Genomic DNA, 21758 nt, shown 5'->3' with positions numbered 1-21758 from the left:
CAGCATAAGATGTCCAGATTATGTGTTCGATAAATGTTGTTTATGACTTTGTCCCATTGCAATCCTCCTGATCATGTATCCTGGTTTCAGTTAGGACAGAGTTAATTTTCCTCCTAGTAGCTGGTAGGGTGCTATGTTTTGGATTAGAGAAGAGATATTAGAGATATTTGGATTAGAGAAGAGATATTAGAGATATGAGAAGAGTGCTGATAACACCCTGATGTTTTAATTGTTGCAGAGCAGTGCTTACACCAAGCCAAGGACTTTCAGCTTCTCACTCTGTCCTGCCAGCAGGCAGGCTGGGGGTGCAGCAAGAGCTGGGAGGGGACAGACTCAGGACAGCTGACCCAAGCTGGCGAAAGGGGTATTCCATCCCATATGGGATCATGTTGAACAATATATAGGGGTGGCTAGCTGGGGTGGGGGGGCCGGCTGCTCAGGGTTAGGCTGGGCATCAGTCAGCGGGTGGTGAGCAATTGCATTGTGCATCACTTGTTTCATATACATTATTACTAGTAGTACTATCATCATCATCATCATCATCATCATCATCATCATTATTATTTTATTTTCTTAATGAACTGTCTTTATCTCAACTCACAGGCTTCACTTTTCCATTTCTCTCCCCCATCCCAGAGAGGGAGGGAGGAGGGTGAGCGAACAGCTGTGTGTTGTTTAGCTGCTGGCTGGGTTAAACCACACCATGCTATGAAGAGGAATAAAAAAGTCATGATAGCAAACCTTATTCTTAAAAACTCCCTGTGAAGTTGAGTCTTCTCAGGTAGACTATTCCTAAGATTTCTTATTAGAAGATTATAATGAGTACAGAACCTGAGGTCAGCTGCCTGAGACTTTTCTACCTCCATTGTGGCTAAAAATTTTCAAATACTTTTATCTTCAACTTAGACAGAAACTCGCGGGGGGGGGGGGGGGGGGGGAGGGCAGTGTCTCACCTTGGATTCATACTTTTTCACCACTTATTCAAGGGCATTTTTTCCCTTTCATATCCATGTGCCATATCCATGGAGTTTTAGGGGGGGTTACCTGCCATTGGGAACAAGAGTTATGTGGGCACATTTTTTAATTAATATATTTAGACATTGGGAAATTATCTTTATTGCCACTCCCTCCTGTTGCCATGGTTTTGTTATATATGTTCATCTGATTCGTGTCAGTATGGAACATTTCTTCCCAGTGTGTCCCAGTCTCCCCCTCATTATAGTCAAATTATCAAATCTTCAGAAATATTCCTCAAATCCATGAGCCTATTTGCTTTTGTTATTCTGAACTCTTATTTCTAATAGTTACAGCCTTTTTGCCTTCTTTGTGGTTGATTTAGCACTGCTATAGATGTGACTGGAGTGTCCCTGTGAATGGCCTGTGAGGAATGTTTTAACTACTCGTGAAGTGTCAATAAGAGAGCTATTTGTGTTTGTATGTTCTTTCTTTGAAGTCTCTGATGTCTGGGGGTTTCAGAACAACTGCTAACAACTAGTGACTGTTATGGCTTCTGAATGGGACACTATCCAAGCACCTGATATCTGGCCAGGTGGCCAGGAGATTAAGGAGAAAAAAAAAGAAGCTGAAGGACGGCTAGGAGACAAAACTTGCAGGGGGTGCTGTGTAAGCTTGACATGCTGCCAAGGAGTACAAAGGGGAAGGACAAGAAAAAAAAACCTGGAGAAGAAGACTATGAGCCTTCAGCATGAAAGACCCCTAGAGACCCCCAGAGGGAGCAATGGAGACTGATGCGCATGCTCCAGTGGGAGGGACCGGATCCTGGAAGATAATTATAATAACCTATTTTTTTTTTAGAAGTAGTAATGAATATGTATTAATCTAGGAGCATAAAAATCAGCTACTTGATGTAACTGGTGTGCATCCTGGTGGAGCAGAGACTCCCGGTGCACCCAGCGCTGTTTGCTTACCTCTATTCTTTTAATAAATCCTATTTTTTTATTTAATCCTACTTTGGGACTGAGCAAATTTATAACAATTTGGGGGCTTATCCGGGATGGCTATGGTTCCTGAATTCTGATTTGATCTAGGAGAGGCGCCCCACCATTTGGTGGATCCTGTTTGAGTCAGGTCGGGACTAATGCCATCCTGAACCTGAATAAAGGTAAGCAAAGAATTTGATTTTTTTGAGCTCCCTTGCCGGCTGCAGCATTGTTGTTTTTTGCCCGTAATTCTGCGTGCGAAAATCTGGACGAAGACGACGGAGTCGTAAGTGTTTGGGTATCCTGTTCGGTTGGGTAAAGGTGCGGTTGCCAGTGTTTGTGTGTGTGAGAGTGTAACTGAGACTTCTAAAGTCAGTGTGGAGGTCTTTTTGTTTTCTCACCGGTTCCAGTCTCCTGTGGGGGGGCTTGGCCGGTAAAGGGAGTGATTCTATAGAAGTGGTTCCTATAGAATTCAGGGATTCGTGGGTGGGTGATAGGTCCTAAACCTATTCTTTTAATAAATCCTATTTTTTTATTTAATCCTACTTTGGGACTGAGCGAATTTATAACAGTTTCCAAACACACAATGGTATTATTAATGTTCAGCTTAACACTTCTAATGAGTACCTGCTGTTCCCTGTAGGTCAGTTTTTCTTGGATTTATTTTTTTCCTAACAAAACATTAATTGAACCTTGGATTGCAATTAGTGTTATTAACTATTTGAAATGACTGCCCACCTTTTGCCCTTCATTTAACATTTAATTTTATTTTCAAGAAAATTCCATTTATGCTAGATGGAAATCAAAACAACTCCTCAGCCCACAGTTCTCAGTATACAGAAGGGAGACTAATTAGTAAGTGGAATAAAGCAAATTGAAACAACAAGTTCAAAATAAAGCAGGCAGCTTCAGTATTTCATAACAATGAAGTAGGACAGCCCTCTCTGTATATGAAGAAAAACATTATTTTTCCTGTGGAAACAATAGAAAGTAGAAAGAAAGACAGAAAGGTTTTTCTAGAACAAGGAATGAAAGCATTTTGAGCATACCTGCTTCAATTCATTTAAGATGGAGAGATTCACCAACTTCCTTCACAATAGAATTGCCAGCTTAAAGCAAGACTTGTTCACGAAAGGAAGTTTGGACTACTTTTCTCAAAAAACAATAGCCTCTTACCCTGATTGAAAGTATTATAAAGACCAAAACTGGCCAACATTTTCCATTAAAATACTTTCTCATTGCAAAATGCTAATTCAGTGGCACTGAACTGTACTGAAGCAAGAGAGATTTAACTGACAAGTTTGTGTAAGAACCAATTTACGTATTTCATTTAAACCATATGATTTTGAAACATGGGATTAGAAATTAGAGAGTGATTGATTAAAAATGAATATGTAGGCAACACTCATTGCTTAATATGTGCTACGTTTGCGATACGCCTGTGCTGCGCTTAGGCCTCCAGATAACAGGAGCCCCTGGGATCCCAAGAAGCAGATCAAACCAACCATATGGTTCGGACTGTGATCAAGGGCTCAGAGATAAGGAGGACTGTTCTTAAAAACGGACGTCAAACATGCAAGGCCTTGAGATAGCAGGGGCCCCTCAGATCTGGAGAACTGGACCAAACCAACCTTATGGCCCAGATTGTGACCAAGGCCTCAGAGAGCATGTGCAAGGAGACGAGGTGAAAAGTTCAACCCTGATGAAGACATCTTACTTCATCCTCATGATCCTTAGCACCCACCACCAGAAGGCAAGCGCAGACGGGAGTAGTTTATGGAAATGACTTCTTGGAGCTAATTTTAATACTAAGTGGGGACGGGTTATGAATATGTATAGGCATAGTGGGAAACCTCATGCATATGCAAATTTTTACTGCATATAACCAAAGCAAGTTGCCATGTTAGGGGCGCACGACTTTGGTGGGACAACCCCCTGTGCTGCCCAGCGCTCAATAAACATACCTACTTTACAATCTTACTGATTGTGGAGTCTGCTTTCTGTGAGTCAATTTCAGCTAATACAATGAAAACATCTTGTTTGTGTGCTAAAAACTCACATTTCTTTTGGAATTCCCCTTACTTTTTCTTCCCCCCCCCTTTCCCCCCCCCCCCCCTTTGAGTCATAGTTTCCGATCATATAATTGGGCAAAAAGTTTGGCAAGTTCTGATCTCTATATCATTAATTATTAAAGCCTTCTTTAAAAAACACTTTTGTTGTGTTTAAGTAATGAAGATCTTCCTTATAAGCATTGCCACCAGTTCCCAGATACCCTCATAGGGAAAACAGGCAATCAGGCCCAGCCAACACGGGTTTATGAAAGGCAGGTCCTGCTTGATGAACCTGACCCCCTTCTATGACAAAGTGACGTGCTTGGTAGATGAGGGAAAGGCTGTGGATGTGGTCTGCCTTGACTTCAGCAAGGCTTTTGACACTGTTTCCCACAGCATTCTCTTCAAGAAACTGGCTGCTCATGGCTTGGACTGGCGTACGCTTCCTGGGCTGGATAGCCGGGCCCAAAGAGTCGTGGTAAATGGAGTCAAATCCAGTTGGAGGCCAGTCACTAGTGGTGTTCCCCAGGGTTTTTAGCTGGGGCCGGTCCTCTTTAATATCTTCATCGATGATCTAGATGAGGGCATTGAGTGCACCCTCAGTAAGTTCACAGATTGCACCAAGTTAGGTGCGTGTGTCAAACTGCTCGAGGGTAGGAAGGCTCTGCAGGAGGATCTGGATAGGCTGGACCGATGGGCTGAGGTCAACTGTATGAAGTTCAACAATGCCAAGTGCCGGGTCCTTCACCTGGGGTGCAATAACCCCAAGCAGAGCTACAGGCTGGGAGAGGAATGGTTGGAAAGCTGCCAGGCAGAGAAGGACCTGGGAGTACTGGTTGATAGTCGGCTGACTATGAGCCAGCAGTGTGCTCAGGTGGCCAAGAAGGCCAACTGCATCCTGGCTTGTATAAGAAGCAGTGTGACCAGCAGGGCTAGGGAAGTGATTGTCCCCCTGTACTCGGCTCTGATGAGGCCACACCTCGAGTACTGTGTTCAGTTTTGGGCCTCTCGCTACAAGAACGACATCGAGGTGCTTGAGCGAGTCCAGAGAAGGGTGACGAAGCTGGTGAGGGGCCTGGAGAACAAGTCTTACGAGGAGCGGCTGAGGGAGCTGGGCTTGTTCAGCCTGGAGAAAAGGAGGCTCAGGGGCAACCTTATTGCTCTTTACAGACACCTTAAAGGAGGCTGTAGCGAGGTGGGGGTTGGTCTGTTCTCCCACATGCCTGGTGACAGGAAGAGGGGAATGGGCTAAAGTTGTGCCAGGGGAGTTTTAGGTTGGATGTTAGGAAGAACTGCTTTACCGAAAGGGTTGTTAGACATTGGAACAGGCTGCCCAGGGAAGTGGTTGAGTCCCCATCCCTGGAGGTCTTTAAAAGACATTTAGATGTAGAGCTTAGTGATACGGTTTAGTGGAGGACTGTTATTGGACTCGATGATCTTGAGGTCTCTTCCAACCTAGAAATTCTGTGATTCTGTGATAGATTCCACACACCATCACACATCCTGTGATATGAAGTGGTACAAGCACAAACTAAAGCTGCTAACTCCTGGAAAAGCAAAACACTCAAAAAAAAAAAAAAAAAGTTTTTTAAACAAACTCCCTCACCAGGATCTTGACTGTTTAGTTCACCCATCTCTGCTTTGCCTATTGACTTCTGAATCTTGACAAAATTCAAGCAATTTAGACTCAACAGGAGATCTCAACCATATTGAATATTTCTATCTTTCTGTCTTTCATGAAAACAAACAGGCAGATTGAAATAGGACTATTTTAGTGCTGCTATCAAGGAAATTATTGGATTGTGAGAGTGTACCTCATTAGTCAGCAGAGAATCCTTAGGGTACCCTTATGTGTATTTTAACCATAGGAAACCTTCATTCTGAACTTCTGCCTTCTTGATTGACACCGAAGACAGTGAGCTTTGGGATAGTCTGTAGGATGCTACTTCCATAATTCCACTGCTCATGAAATAATTCATAAAGTGAGCTAAGAAACTCCTTGCTTATAGTTACTGAAAGTCAGTGCTGCAGCACACTGCTTTGCTCCAGTGGCTCTTCCTACACTGGAAAGCATTTTGCTTTGACACAGAGATAAATGGGGAAAGGGAAAAACATGGCATAATGCTGATGTGAATAAATTCTGGTGACTTAAAATTCTGGTGACTTAAAATAACGATGCCTCTTTTTATGCCTCCCAGAAATAGAAGGATATTGCTGCTTTATAGCTGCAGTAAATCAAGCAACAGGTGAAGATGTGCTAGAAATGGTAACAAGCTGAGCTGTTTCTGTGGGGGGACTGGGAGTGCAGATTCAGATTGCTGACATTATATTCACAAAGTGAACGTGGCGAGCTCTGGCAGGCTCCTACCCATTAAATAAACCCTAGCCACATCATTTAGGCAGGAAGGAGCAGGTGGCATAGCTGCATCTTGCCAACAGATGCCAAAGCCGAAGGGATGGAACATTCCTTCTGCTGACAGCAAAAGAAAAGAAACAGAGAAATCTGCTACTAAAAAAAAAAAGAAAAAAAGGAAGGAAAAAATGGGGGAAGAAGTTAAATTTATTAGTTCACTTAAGAAGTCTATCCTCTTATCACCCAGAACAGATATGCTTACCTAAATGTCAAGACATTATGGACTTCAGAACAGGACAGGCTGCTCAAGCATGAGAATAACTGAACTCTGTTGATCTTTGCATCCTGTTTTTCATTTTCTGAAATACTTTTATTTATCTTTGTATAAGTAGATACATACTTAAAAAATGCATATCATATACATGTTACATACACATAAATATTAAAATATTTTTCTCCTCTCCCCTTAATTAGTACATTTTCAAAGCAAAGGAAACCTAACCATCAGAAGGAACTCAGTCATACCTCCCTTAGGCCCAATACATTTATCTAGTTAAATAAAACACCTTTGCAGGGGGAAGAACATCCAGACGGATATAATTCTCCTCACATGTATTTTTCTATTAGAAACCCTACATTGATCCAATCTCTGAATGGATTGCTTTGTTTACCAATTAGAGAATTGTCAGGAGTTGGACACCTGTCTTATTTATATAATTTTTTTGAGGTCCCTTTCAGAAAGTCACGTGTGTTCTTTCACTTTGATATTTCTCAGTGGTAGTATAGTCCTTAGAAATCTTCAGTTACAATTATGCAATCCCTAATGTATTCTAGTCATGTCTTGGGCAGCATCTGTCGTACTCCATCTTCTTCACAAGGACCGAAAAATGATTGAAATTTAGTAAATTTTTAGGTAATTCATGACATGAAATGGAACACAGCACAGTCTCTTGGTTGAACTGTTCGACAGAAGTGAACAAAGTAAAAATCAGTAAGCATTATTTCCATCACTAGAACTGGCAGTGCTGACAATACATTGTGAGCGCTTGTCCTTCCAGCAACAACTGGCTATTTCACCCAAAGTAAATGTTTTAGGATTGTGATACTGTCCTGGGTCTGTCCCCTCCCAGCTCTTACTGCACCCCCAGCCTGCCTGTTGGCAGGACAGAGTAAAGGCTGAGATGTCCTTGGCTTAGTATAAGCACTGCTCTGCAACAATTAAAGCATCGGGGTGTTATCAGCACTCTTCTCATCCTAAGCCAAAACACAGCATTCCACCAGCTACTAGGAAGAAAATTAATTCTGTGCTAACTGAAACCAGGACAGATACAAAAGAGTGCTTTTACAGGTTCAAATACAAATGAATAAACAACATTCCAAGGGTTAATTTTTTAAATATTTTTTTGCAGTTGGATTTTTGTAAGTAATTGCATTACTTATCATTATACTTGGGTGTATACTCTGACCATAATACCCTGCTTTTACCAAGCACCTCTACTTGTACTGATTTAATGAAATAAGTAAATGTATGCTGATCGTATTTCACTGTGGGAGATAATACAACAGTTATGGAATTAAAAAAAAAAAAGTCTAAACTTTTTAAAAATAAATCATCTGCATCTAGCTCTCAGACAGCCTTTTATCACTGAAAGTTGATAAAATTCATAACTGGCCGAAAGAAATGCTCACCACTCCATCTCGACCTGGAGGGTGACCGTACCCCATGGAAGCTCATCTTCAGCTATTTTTGAATACTGATAAGCCCATTTCCTCTTCAACAAGATGGATATGTTCTAACCAATGTGAGTATTTGTTGCTGAGGCTGTTTGATGAGGAAGACTTATATACATGTATGTTTCAACAGATGATGCACATAAATCCATCAGGGACCGCAATAGAGGGTCATAAATACAGCCTCTAGAAAGCAGCATAATAGGGACCTTATGGAAAGTGAGAAGTTCAGTTCATATCTCAAGCTTTGATTCTTAAAACTTTTTAGCAGAGTTGTTCCTCCCTCTTATACCACAAGGAAGGGGTTATCTAAAGAATGTCCACTTAAATTTGTCTATATGCACTGCTGAGAGACCTGGTGAAAATGACTCTGCCTGCATTTTCATGAGATTAGGGAATAACTTCTGTATTTGAGCAGTCAAACACCAAGTACAAGCAGTTGAAACAAGTTTCTCATTCTGATGGAGAATTTCACTTAGATCTGAAAGTCACAAAGGAATCTGCTTCATCAGTGACTTCAGATTTTACTTGTATCTTCTGTCCAACCCACTGTCTCTAACTTAATATAAGCCCTTACTCTTTGGTAAGTCAGATATGATATGGTTATGCATACAGCATCAGCATGAGGCTTATTCTGAGAAGAAAAATGTAACATTCAATCTATGAGCAATATGAATTTAATGTATTTATTTATTTAATTTATTTTGCAACACAGAAACATTCCAGTTAACTTCTGAAGTACAAGGGAAAGTCTAAGGAATTTTGCATATTTTAAGTATAGCAAGAATTTTCATAAAAATTACCAGTTGTTCTTGAAGAAACAGTTGAATAGAAGTAAGATGCAATGCCGTACTTCCAGACAAACAATTACCATTTACATGGAAAAAATACTCAAAGAGAGGAAACCAGTTTTGACAGAACATGATACATATCATTTGCTTGGCATCATTACTTATACTTGGAAAGCATAATTGCTGACCACAGATCTATATTATGTCTAAAAAGTCAGATACAAGTGAATATATTCAGTAATCCTAGACCCTCTGTAAGGCATCAGTAATTCAATAGCCACATGGTTTCTTTTTGCTTTTCCAAACAGTAGAATAGCATACAGATAAAATGTATCATAACCCTTACAGGTGGCTCCCAGGTTAAACATTCCTCCTTTAAGACACTTAGTGCCAAGAGTACACCACAACTGCACAAGGCCTGTTATTTGCACTACTTCTGCCACAGGAAGCTGTATGTCTAGTTGTCATGAACAGAATGCTTAAACAGTGGACATTATGAACTGCCACTTCATAGAGAACTGAAATCAAGCTCTGTCCAAGACGTGAATGCTGGTGAAGGATCAACACACTTACATTTAATGACTATCTAGTTCCAGGTATACAACAGTTTAGTTAGGAAACTGACAGCAGGCACACTCAGACTGCATTTACAGTAGAGGGAAGCAGAGAAGAAAGATAGTGTTGTGCTGAGTGATCCATGGCTGAATGAGATCTCGTCAGCCCTCCACACCTATTTTATCCAGTCACAATCTCAATGCAGCACTTTTAACTCCGTTCTTCACATTGGGCTGACACAATTATTCTAATCATCCATGACTATTATTGATTACAAGGAAAGAAGAAAATCTAACAGAAGTTTTGTGGAAAAGAGGACTGAGTTAAGGTAGAGGTGTGCTGTCTGAGATGTAGCTGAGAAAATATTTATGGACAGAGAGAAGAGGTTATGTACTGAGACATTGGGTTGTGGCTTTCCTGCTGTTTCTCATTTTTCTGCAATTACTTTGACACACATCAGGTGTACAGCAGCAGCTCTAACTCTTTCAAACAGGTTCTTGTGTGTATAGTACAGTAAGGTATACATTGTAGAGGGCAGCTTGTAAGTAGGCATAAATCATCACAGCTTTGCTAAAAACAGTGTAATCTCTATATAAACAGCTTAGATGCTCAACTAGATAAATTGATGTCATGGTAGTGAAATCAACGAGTTATGACAAATGGGCTAATGCAGGTTTATGTCAATTGAAGGATTGTACTCCTTCACTCTCCCCCTCTTCTTTCCTAAATTATCTATCATTTTCAAAGGTTAGTCACGCAGATCAGAATGTAATTTGGGGTCAGCATATGCAGGCACATACAAAATAAAGCGTATGTTACACCCACCTGAGTACCAACAATGATTCTAGCCACGGAGAGGTCTCATCCTCTTGGTGCATGTCACTCATTTAATACAAGTTCATACCTCATCCTTGTTTGACAGGGCAAAGCATCAGGGTTACACTAGAAGAAACATGAATTTTAAGTCGGGGGGGGGGAAAGTAAATTTAGATATTATCAGAAATGCCTTATCAAAAGTCACCAACTTTTACCAATAAACTCCAAAATTATCTGTAAATTTAAAATTTCCAGAATACCAAAACAAAACTCCCACAGCATATTCCTGCAATGGAATATTTTGAAAAGTCAAAATCCAAATAACATATGTAAAACATAACTGTCTCACAATAGATTATTAGGAAACTAGAAATTAAGGAACATGCATTCTGTCCCTAGTCCTTCTGATCTCTTTGTGCCTTGAGATGTAAGATAAAAGAAAAAAATATATACTTTACCAAATTCCTTATGTTAAACAGTAAATAATGTTGTCTCACACAGGTGTTTTACATACATGTAATTTTAAAGTAAGAATAAACACAGTACAAATTCAGTATGTCTGACAAAAATATTGTAACATTTTGTTGCAGTTATTTTTCTGCTACTGTGATTTCTCACACATGGCATTTTGGAGGAAACAGGAAGCAATGTTTTTTCACTTTCTCTCCACTGTGATTAAGCAGCCCAGCACTTCTCTGGGATTATTCTTGTGAGTAAGTGTGTGCAAAATTCCCTCAGAATAGAATTCTTCTGTTACATAATTTACAGCACTTTTCAAAACTATAAATGACTGCGCTACTCGGAAGGAAGGGTATCACTCTGAAAGCTATTTTCAGTTTGTGGTTAACCAAAAGTTGAGTGAATGTTTTTATAATGCTAGTATATTTTTTATATGTTTTTTATAGTTTTTTATCTCGTTATCAGATTTACTTTTTTTTTAAGACTGTAACGTAATTTAAGACATCTGATCTTGACAAGATCATGCCAGCTCCTTTGAAGATAGGAGCAATACTTCACTAGATGACATTTACAGGCTTCACGGACTGCAGTAAGGCTCCCTAGTGTTATTTATGGAGTGGTAACTTGTGTTGAGAAAATGGTTGATATTAATAAAGAAGGGGGAGATGTGGGAGTGTGGCCATGGGGGTTGGAAAGCCCCGTGGTTGTATGATAACATTAGACTCTTAATGATGAGGCCATCAGGAATATATAAGACTTTAGAGGGAACAAAGAAGGGTGATTCAGGAGACTCCATGCAGTCTGGGGTTTCTTGTTCTCCAGCCATTAAGGCATGGAAGTTTCTGAGTGTTTGCTGTTGTTGTTACATTCGAAGTTGTTTGATCAATGAAAAGTTGTTTTGAAAAGAACTGCTCTGGGGAGTAGGGTATAAGACGGGAACCTGCCCTCAAGATAAAAAAAAGGCAACACAGTGTGATGAAGTTGTTATATATGGAGTGGTAATTCATGTCAGAAAAATGGTTGATATTAATAAGGAAGGGGGAGATTTGGGAATATGGCAATGGGGGTCAGAAAGCCTCCTGGTTGGTGATAACATCAGACTCTTAGCGATGAGGTCATCAGGAATGTAAAGAGTTTAGAGGAAATAAAGAAGGGTGATTGAGGCGATGCCCTGCCATCTGGGGTTGCTTGCTCCCCTCTGTTAAGGCACGGAAGTTGCTGGGGGGGTTGCTGGCTAGAACTGTTAACATTTATTGTTTAATGTTATACGATAATAATATTATTAGTGTGGTTTCATGGGTTAATGGAATGCGGGAAAAGCAATCACGTTTTGTTGCTTTTGGGAACCTTGTGGTGGGCAGAGCATGTGCAGAAGAGGGAGACAGTCGAAGCCGCTTCCACAGTCTGGAACAAAAGGTTGCTAATGGTGATGGGGAAACCGTGAGCCTTTCACCAACAACGACCACCACAAAGAGAATTATAATATGAAGTGGGGATAGGATTACATATGTATAGGCATACTCAGGTTTCTTGTAAATATGTAACAGCAATGTCCTTTATATATTTGGAAAGTTTGACGGTTGGGTGTGCGTGTTGGTAGAGCATAGGCTCCCTGTGCCCCCAGTGCTGTTTACTTGCCTTTTATAAATATTCTTTTATGTTACTAAATTCAGAGTGAGTTGAGACTTCATTTATAACAAATCTATGTCATCAATAAAGAAGCAGAAAGAAGGAATGAAAAGGAACAGGCTAGCAGAACAGAGACCAGGATGGGAACAGGCACATTGATTGCCTCATGAAGATGGGTTTGGCCAAACTCAGCAAACTACTCAAAGAAACTCGTACAGAAAGTCGCTGGAAACAGGTGCACCGGAGCTGGAAAGAAGCTCAAGCTGAGAGAAGCGGACCTGTGCACACAACTGCCTCTTGCTGGTAAGCAGCTGTGCATTAGGGGGAATCATACGTCCTTAGAAACAAAGACTGTCCTGGTAACCTTACAGCTTATGCTCCTTATTAACAATTGGACAATTTATGAGCCTGAAATATGGGACCAAACTGAGGTCAAGGTGTGGGACTCTGCAACTAAAAACGACAAGGTTGCAGTGGAATTGCTCGGCACCTGGCGAGCAATCTCTGAGGCCTTAAAGAGCCATGTGGGGCCACAATCACAAGTGTGTGGTTTGCCAGACAGAGAGCTGCGGGCTCCTTTACTGATCCTACTGCTGTGCCATCACGCCCCCCACACCGCTACTGCCATCAAAGGCCTTTGCTGTTACGCCCCCTGGTGACCTGGACGTGCCTTTTGACCCAGGCCTATTGGCCTTGAAAAGGAGATGGATATGCTTTTCTTCAGTCCGGGAAGAACGGGATACATAAGGCCTGAAGACCGAGTTGCCTGACAACTTAAAGCGAGACATATTGTTCAAAAGGAATGGAAAATGGGGACTGTTAAGTCATGGAACTTAAAGGATTGCTTGTTACCTTTTCTGAATGTGCATATGTATAGGTGTACTCGAGTTTAGTATGTCATGGAACGTAAAGGATTGTTACCTTTCCTGATTGTACGTATGTATAGGCAGACTTGGGTTTAGTATGTAAAGCAATATTCTGTATATTCAGAATGCTTGATGTTCGTGTGTGCGTGTTGGTGGAGCGTAGACTCCCCGCACACGCAGCGCTGTTTACTTGCCTTTTATACCTTTTATAAATATTTGTTTTATAAATATTACAAAATTCAGATTGAGTTGAGACTTCGTTTATAACACTAGTGATATTTATACCCAATGTGTGGTGTAATGACCATCCAGACAACAGGATTTCTTTAAGGATCAATAACTTCAACAACCACTTTACTGAGGACAGGCTCCCTTATACTATTAGCTCTACAAGTGGTACTTTCCCACCAGTTTAGTTAACAACTTTGCCTGGCAACAGCAAACATTTAGCAACTTCCATGTCTTAATGGTTGGAGAAAAAACAGTTTGAGACAGCAAGGTGTTTCCTGAATTGCCCTTCGTTGTTCCTTCTAACTTGTTTACATTCCTCAGGGCTTCATCATCAGGAGTTTGATCTTAGCGCCAACCATGGGGCTTGTCGACCTCTGTGACTATACTCCCACACCAGTGGAGATCAAGAATTATTATTCTGCAGTATTATCATGGTGATTTAACTAATCAAGCACCTTACTTTACTGATTTTGACACAGATAGTATGTCATTGGTAATTATTACAAATTGATATGCTTCAGTTAAATAATGTGAACTTTGTTTCAGTGACAGGTTTTCTTGTCTTAGTTGGGAGTTATAACCTGGAATTTATAAACGGAAGCCGGTATTTGTTCATTTTTGGAGGACAACATTTATCCACATCTTCCGCCTATCAACACCCAGGATAGATAGCAGGCCCTTGGCCTGAAAGCCTGAGCTCTCTGCTAACAAGGTTGTTTCTCACTCCATGCTGACAGGAAATCATCCTGCACACTACTCACATTGTTGGTTTTGTTTGTTTTGTACTGAGTAGAAGCTATTTCTCCACATTCCTGGCTCTGGCTTTGAGTGCTACTGAGAGGAAAAAGGCAAGAAAGGAAGAGAACAAAAAACATCATCTCAAAGAGCTGATCCAAGTTACTGTGAGAATACAAGTAGAAACGTGATATCACAGTTTCCAATTACTTTATTCCACCAGAAAAGCCACAAGAATAACCAATGTTAGTGTTATTAGCACATAAAAAGTGGAAAGAGCAAAGGTAACAACAATTAGCCCTATGTGGTTTCAACTGGCTGTTGAATACAGCGTTAACTGACACAGGGATGGTGATTCCTAGGTCTTAGCTACCACAACTGTATATTAACCACTGAAAGATAAGGGAACAAAAGACCCTATGCACAGATAATGGAACCAGCAAGAACTGGGTTGACTACTGAAGTCTGTCAGAGACAGGAAAGGCCAGAAGATAAGAAGCGAGGAAGACTTCTGGCCTTCAACAAAAGACCACCAGAGTATGCCAGATGGCTGACCACCCAAGGATTCCACTACGTATACAAGTAGAGACAGAACCTATGTTAATGATTCTTTGGAGACCTGATGAACATACAAGTGACTTAAGGGAAATGAAATGAATATGTATTTGTCCAACTAATATAAGCACACTACCAATAATCATTGGTGCACAAGTTAGGTGGAACCTTGTGTCCAGTGTGTGCACAGGGCCAAATAAACACACCTGCTTTATAACTATTCCGAGGTTATAGAGTCTATTTTCCACAAGTCATAACAATACATAAGTGTTTTAACTTGTGTGTGATGTTTCCAGCCTCTTCCCTAAGAGCATAGATTACTACCCATTAAAAAGGTGTTTTTTTTTTTTTTTTTTTTGAAGACTTCTAGAAGTATTTGGGCTGAAATATTAGGCAAAAGGCAAGCTTGAAACAGCACTGTAAGGAGTGTTTCAGCAATTCGTGTCAATAGAAGGCTTGAAGGGTAAACCCTGAGCCTCTGATATCTGGGGGGGGGTTCAGAATAACTGCTAACTATTGTGACTATTGCATGGGGCACTACGCAAGTCTCTGATATCCAGCCAAGAGATTAAGGAGAAGGGGAAAGCTGAAGGACAACTAAAAGACAAAGCTTGCATGGGACGCTGCGCAAGTCTCTGATATCTGGCCCAGATGGACTAAGGAGAAGGACAAGGAAGAAGCCTGGGAGGAAGACTACGAGCCTTCAGCACGAGAGACCCCCAGAGGGACCACCGGAGACTGATACACATGCACCAGTGGGAGGGTTCGGATTCCGGGAACTACTTATAATAACCCTGCCTTTTCTAGAAGCAGTAATGAATATGTATTAGCCTAGGAGCATAAAAAACAGCTGCCTGATGTAACGTGTGTGTGTGTTGGAGGAGCCCAGACTCCCCGTGCACCCAGTGCTGTTTACTTGCCTTTAATTGACCCCATAAATAAATCTTATAAAGCTAAATTGACTCAGAAGTTATAACAGACTGAAAATACTTCTTAAGAATAATATGGCTTGTACTCTTCTCTTATTATGTAAAATCCACTGAATTTGCAAGAAAACATATACACCATTCAAAAATTCTTCCCAGTTAACTAAATTAACTCACATAATGCTGAAACTGCGCATGCTCCTCTGCTCAAACAGATTTAGGGTATTGGTTTTTGATGTTGTTCTTCTTTATTTTTAAAGGACCCATATTTTAAGCACTGCATCCCAAGTTAATGTCTCATGAACTCAAGGCAAATGGGTAAAATAAAACAACTACCCCTCAAACTCATGGTAAATGCCAAGATCCATATCTGTATAGATTTAGTATGCTATCTTTAGCCCATCTGTTAGAAAATACAACCTCAAAAATGCTGTGAAATTGAAGCAAGCAGTGATCTTGGGCAGTAAGCCTGTACTGTGCACATCAACCTGGAGGAGCCCTGCCACAGCCAGGCCAGCTGGGGGCAGCAGGAGCTGAGCAGCAGGAGCAGGGGGGAGATGGAGCTCCAGATGTTGGTGACAGAAGCAGGGCAATGCCCCCCATATTTGTACCAGAGTAAGCATGGAAGGAGCTAAGCCAGGTCCACCATACACTGCTTTGTGTTACAGTAAGGTGTGAGGATTAGACAGCAATCTACAGGCACCCAATGAGTTCCTGTAAGGAAGTATATCTCCACCAAACGGAGAGCAAGTAAGCCAGGCTCCTTTATATATATATAGGGGAAGAGAGTGCCCAATTTGTTGGCCTGACCCTACCCGTAAGGAAGTTTGCTGCCTCCCTGGGGCCAGGGTCAGGGACGTTGCCAGGGACGTTGGTTGCTTCCCAACCTGGTTCGCCCCTCTGACTATTATCCTCTTTTGATAGTCCAGGCTGGCAGTGATGACATTGAAGAGAGAAGCCTGAAGGCTATCAAACAGGACTTTAGGGGACTGGGACAATTAGTGGAGGGAGCGGGAGTACAGGTGGTGTTTTCATCCATCCCTATGGTGGCAGGGAGGGGTACAGAGAGGACACGGAAAGCCCACCTGATAAACACGTGGCTCAGAGGCTGGTGCCAACACAGAAATTTTGTTTTTTTTTGACCATGGGGCGCTTTACTCGGCACCCGGCCTGATGGCCACAGACAGGTCCCTATCTCTAAGGGGAAAACGGATCCTGGGCCAGGAGCTGGCAGGGCTCATTGAGAGGGCTCTAAACTAGGTAAGAAGGGGGACAGGGATGAAACAAGGCTTGTTAGAGCTGTGCCAGGGGGAACAATGGCAAGGCTGGGAGAGAAAGCAATGGCCCAGCTGAAGTGCATCTACACTAATGCACTCAGCATGGGCAACAAACAGGAGGAGCTGGAAGCCATTGTGCGGCAGGCAGGCTACGACTTGGTTGCCATCACGGAAGCATGGTGGGACCACTCTCATGACTGGAGTGCTGTAATGACTGGCTATAGGCTCTTCAGAAGGGACAGGCAGCATGGAAGGGGTGGTGGTGTGGCTCTCTATATCAGAGAAAGTTTTGATGTCGCAGAACTTGAAGCTGGGAATGATAAGGTTGAGTCCCTGTGGGTTAGGATCAGCAGGAAGGCCAACATGGCAAGCATCCTGGTGGGGGTCTGTTATAGACCGCCGAACCAGGATGAGGAGGCAGATGAGGAGTTCTACAAGCAGCTGGCAGAACTTGTGAAATCACCAGCATTTGTTCTCATGGGGGACTTCAAATTCCCTGACAAATCCTGGAAACACAACACAGCCCAGAGAAAGCAGTCTAGTAGGTTTCTGGAGAGCGTGGAAGATAGCTTCCTGACACAGCTATCAGTGAGCCTAGAAGGGGAGGTGCCCCGCTGGACCTTCTCTTCACAAACAGAGAAGGACTGGTGGAAGATGTGGTGGTTGGAAGCTGTCTTGGGCAGAGTGACCACGAAATGGTAGAGTTCTCTATTTTGGCGAGGCCAGGAAGGGGACCAGTAAAACTGCTATGTTGGACTCCCAGAGGGCTCACTTTGAGCTGCTCAGGACACTGGCTGGCAGAGTCTTTTGGGAGGCAGTCCTGAAGGGCAGAGGAATCCTGGAAGGCTGGGCACTCTTCAAGACGGAAATAAATGGCACAGGAGCGGTCTGCCCCACGTGCCCAAAGACGAGCCGGCGGGGAAGAAGACTGGCCTGGCTGAACAGAGAATTGTGGCTTGAGCTTAGGAGAAAAAAGAGGGTTTAAAATCTTTAGAAAAAAGGGCAGGACACTTGGGAGGACTATAAGGATGTTGTAAGGATGTGCAGGGACAAAACGAGAAAGGCCAAAGCTCATCTGGAGCTCAGTCTGGCTACTGCCGTTAAAGACAACAAAAAATGTTTTTACAAATACATCAACGCAAAACGGAGGACTAAGGAGAATCTCCAGCCTTTACTGGATGCGGGGGGAAACCTAGTTACAAAAGATGAGGAAAAGGCTGAGGTGCTTAATGCCTTCTTTGCCTCAGTCTTTAGTGGCAATACCGGTTGTTCTCTGGATACCCAGTACCCTGAGCTGGTGGAAGGGGATGGGGAGCAGAATGTGGCCCTCACTATCCATGAGGAAATGGTTGGCGACCTGCTATGGCACTTGGATGTGTGCAAGTCGATGGGGCCAGATGGGATCCACCTGAGGATATTGAGAGAACTGGCAGAAGAGCTGGCCAAGCCGCTTTCCATCATTTATCAGCAGTCCTGGCTATCGGGGGAGGTCCCAGTAGACCGGTGGCTAGCAAACGTGACGCCCATCTACAAGAAGGGCCAGAGGGCAGACCCGGGGAACTACAGGCCTGTCAGTTTGACCTCAGTGCCAGGGAAGCTCATGGAGCAGATTATCTTGAGTGTCATCACACAGCACTTACAGGGCAACCAGGTGATCAGGCCCAGTCAGCTTGGGTTTATGAAAGGCAGGTCCTGCTTGACGAACCTGACCTCCTTCTATGACAAAGTGACGTGCTTGGTGGATGAGGGAAAGGCTGTGGATGTGGTCTGCCTTGACTTCAGCAAGGCTTTTGACACCGTTTCCCACAGCATTCTCCTCAAGAAACTGACTGCTCATGGCTTGGACTGGCATACGCTTCGTTGGGTTAGAAACTGGCTGGATAGCCGGGCCCAAAGAGTCGTGGTAAATGGAGTCAAATCCAGTTGGAGGCCGGTCACTAGTGGAGTCCCCCAGGGCTCGGTACTGGGGCTGGTCCTCTTTAATATCTTCATCGATGATCTAGATGAGGGCATTGAGTGCACCCTCAGTAAGTTCACAGATTGCACCAAGTTAGGTGCGTGTGTCGATCTGCTCGATGGTAGAAGGCTCTGCAGGAGGATCTGGATAGGCTGTCCAATGGGCTGAAGTCAACTGAATGAAGTTCAACAATGCCAAGTGCCGGGTCCTTCACCTGGGGCACAATAACCCCAAGCAGAGCTACAGGCTGGGAGATGAGTGGTTGGAAAGCTGCCTGGCAGAGAAGGACCTGGGAGTACCTGAGTCAGCTGAATATGAGCCAGCAGTGTGCTCAGGTGGCCAAGAAGGTCAACTGCATCCTGGCTTGCATAAGAAGCAGTGTGGCCAGCAGGGCTAGAGAAGTGATTGTCCCCCTGTACTCGGTTCTGGTGAGGCCGCACCTTGAGTACTGTCTTCTGTTTTGGGCCCCTCGCTACAAGAACGACATCGAGGTGCTTAAGCAAGTCCAGAGAAGGGTGACGAAGCTGGTGAGGGGCCTGGAGAACAAGTCCTACGACGAGCAGCTGAGGGAGCTGGGCTTGTTCAGCCTGGAGAAAAGGAGGCTCAGGGGCGACCTTATTGCACTCTATGGATACCTTAAAGGAGGCTGTAGCAAGGTGGGGGTTGGTGTATTCTCCGCATGACTGGTGACAGGACGAGGGGGAATGGGCTTAAGTTGCGCCATATGAGGTTTAGGTTGGATGTTAGGAAGAACTTCTTTAGCGATAGGGTTGTTACGCATTGGAGTAGGCTGCCCAGGGAAGTGGTGGAGTCCCCATCCCTGGAGGTCTTTAAAAGACGTTTAGATGTAGAGCTTAGTGATATGGTTTAGTGGAGGACTTGTTAGTGTTAGGTCAGAGGTTGGACTCGATGTTCTTGAGGTCTCTTTCAACCTAGAAATTCTGTGATTCTGTGTGATGCTGTGAAAACAATTTAGACAGTTCCTCCCCAATAAAATTTACTATACAATGTAATAAATAGAAGAAATCAGTGAAAGGACCTCCCAACAGCTGACAGAGATTTTAAACTACAGCCCAAACCAACATTCTGGCCCAGAAGTTTCCTGGGCTACTCTTCCTCTTTAGTTATTCTGTATACATGCACTGCATTTTTGTTTAAATTGGTTTTAAGTGGATATGAACCACACATTTGAAAAGGTAGTTATTTAGGCTCAGGATTAACAAAAAAAAATTCATCCAGTTATGTCAGTATTTTGGAAAAAAAAACTACATATTGCCAAGCTTCATACAAAAATACCACATTTGTCTCTGCTACAAACTGAATAAGAAAGAGTCTAGTAATATTTGCAGCTTGGCCTTTAATGTAATGAGACAGAATTTTATAGGATATGAAAAGACTTTCTTATTAAACAAGATGAGGTGTGAACAACTTTTGTTGCATTTGTCAAATGTTCGGAGTATGGTAGCTAGAATAAGTTAATGGCAGAAAATAGATTTGAGGATGGTGCTGAACAGACACAACAGGAGGCAAAGAGGAGACACATCCAACGTGACACAGCATTTTCTGACCCTATCGATTAGCTGACCACATGGAAAGAGAAATAAAGAGCAAGAAGACAATACATTTCACAATGCAGAAAGATTAATACATTCAACCGCTGGGCATTTTCTGTTTTCCATTCTCCAACACACCTTTTGAAAAACACTTCTGTTCTTACCTCCTAGCTCAGCTGTGCATGGAGGGGAGGCAGGACTCTCCCTTTAATAACAAGGCTAATCTTTCCTAGCAGGAGAAATCAGCCAACCTGAAGCAACTCCTTTGGCCAGATCAAAAATGCCAAAAACTTGCAGGTCTTTCCACTATTGAGCAAAAGCAGGCTCAGGGCAGACAACAGCATACATGACACCATTTGCAACATGACTTGGGACAGCAGTTACAATGACAGTAGAAATGCCACAAGATACCTTCATGACTGGTGACTGGAATGTACAGCCAAATGACACAGAGAAAAGGAAAATAAACCCATGCCAGACATAGTTGCTGTCTTGTTCATAGATCAGGTAGCCCACAGGTGGTTTAAAATAAGGAATAGCGAAAACCTACCAAATCCTTTCAGAATGTTTGCATCAGTTCCCAAAATAATGGAGATGAAAGAGGATAGCTATATTTTAAGAGCTGCTCTTACTTGTCACTTATTCCTGATTCTAGGTGGTCTAGAAATGACGTTTTCCTCTTTATCCTATTCTATTTCCTGCGAGAACCAAGAAGCAGAGAGCACGATTTCTGTATTTGACACATCTTCCAAGCAAACAAACAAACCTCACCACTGAATCAAATTCATTTTTTTTCTCCCAGAAGAGCCTTACGGCTTATATCTATTTATTTAATAAATGCCCCTTAAGTACACAAACAAAAAGCATTCTAGGAATTCCAGGAGCAACAAAACAAATGAACTCAGTACCCCAAGAGATTTATATTTCTAAGTGGATATTGGCATGTTTGGTAAGAGATGAATGCTGATGGTTTCCCCTCTAAAAGCATTAACAGGATTTTTCTCTATTACCCAGCTGTCAATTTCTATGCCATTTGCAGGAATATAATTGTTGTGGGTTTTGGTGTCATTGTTTGTTTTAAGACTTCTGCCCCTCTGCCAAGTGCATCTAGAATTGACCAGTGGCTCAAAAGTTAATTGCCATAGTCTGACAGACACATGTGCACATACACATACAGCACTCCTTAAGCCTCATTTCATTTGGAAGCCCAAAACAAAGAAAAGAAAGAGTTGCATTTATTTTCAATACCTGAGAATAAATACATGACCTTATGGAACAGAAGACTAGAAATAAAATAGAAGACAGAAGACTAATTCATCTTTTACCTGTTGGC

At 42.5% G+C, this 21758-nt stretch overlaps 1 protein-coding gene and 1 long non-coding RNA gene across 3 annotated transcripts in view; one reads left to right on the top strand and one right to left on the bottom strand.

Moving 5' to 3' along the window:
- STAC (SH3 and cysteine rich domain) overlaps window positions 1–21758 on the bottom strand; it is a 291976-nt gene that overhangs the window by 222362 nt on the left and 47856 nt on the right. Inside the window, exon 2 of the mRNA XM_038174436.2 lies at window positions 10247–10363. The gene's annotated coding sequence lies outside the window, so the exon portion shown is untranslated. The remainder of the gene's footprint in view (window positions 1–10246; window positions 10364–21758) is intronic.
- On the top strand, window positions 1850–15730 carry LOC110353286 (uncharacterized). 2 transcript variants are annotated; one of them, XR_002403589.4, is made up of 3 exons: window positions 1850–2226; window positions 10828–10950; window positions 13969–15730. It is a non-coding gene; the product is annotated as an uncharacterized lncRNA (long non-coding RNA). The 2 variants fall into 2 exon arrangements; XR_002403590.4 differs by having other exon boundaries at window positions 1851–2226; window positions 10828–10946; window positions 13969–15728.

This window comes from Anas platyrhynchos, chromosome 2, assembly GCF_047663525.1.
Source record: "Anas platyrhynchos isolate ZD024472 breed Pekin duck chromosome 2, IASCAAS_PekinDuck_T2T, whole genome shotgun sequence".
NCBI classification, from domain to species: Eukaryota; Metazoa; Chordata; class Aves; order Anseriformes; family Anatidae; genus Anas; species Anas platyrhynchos.
This window is presented reverse-complemented; position numbering and strand designations above follow the sequence as displayed.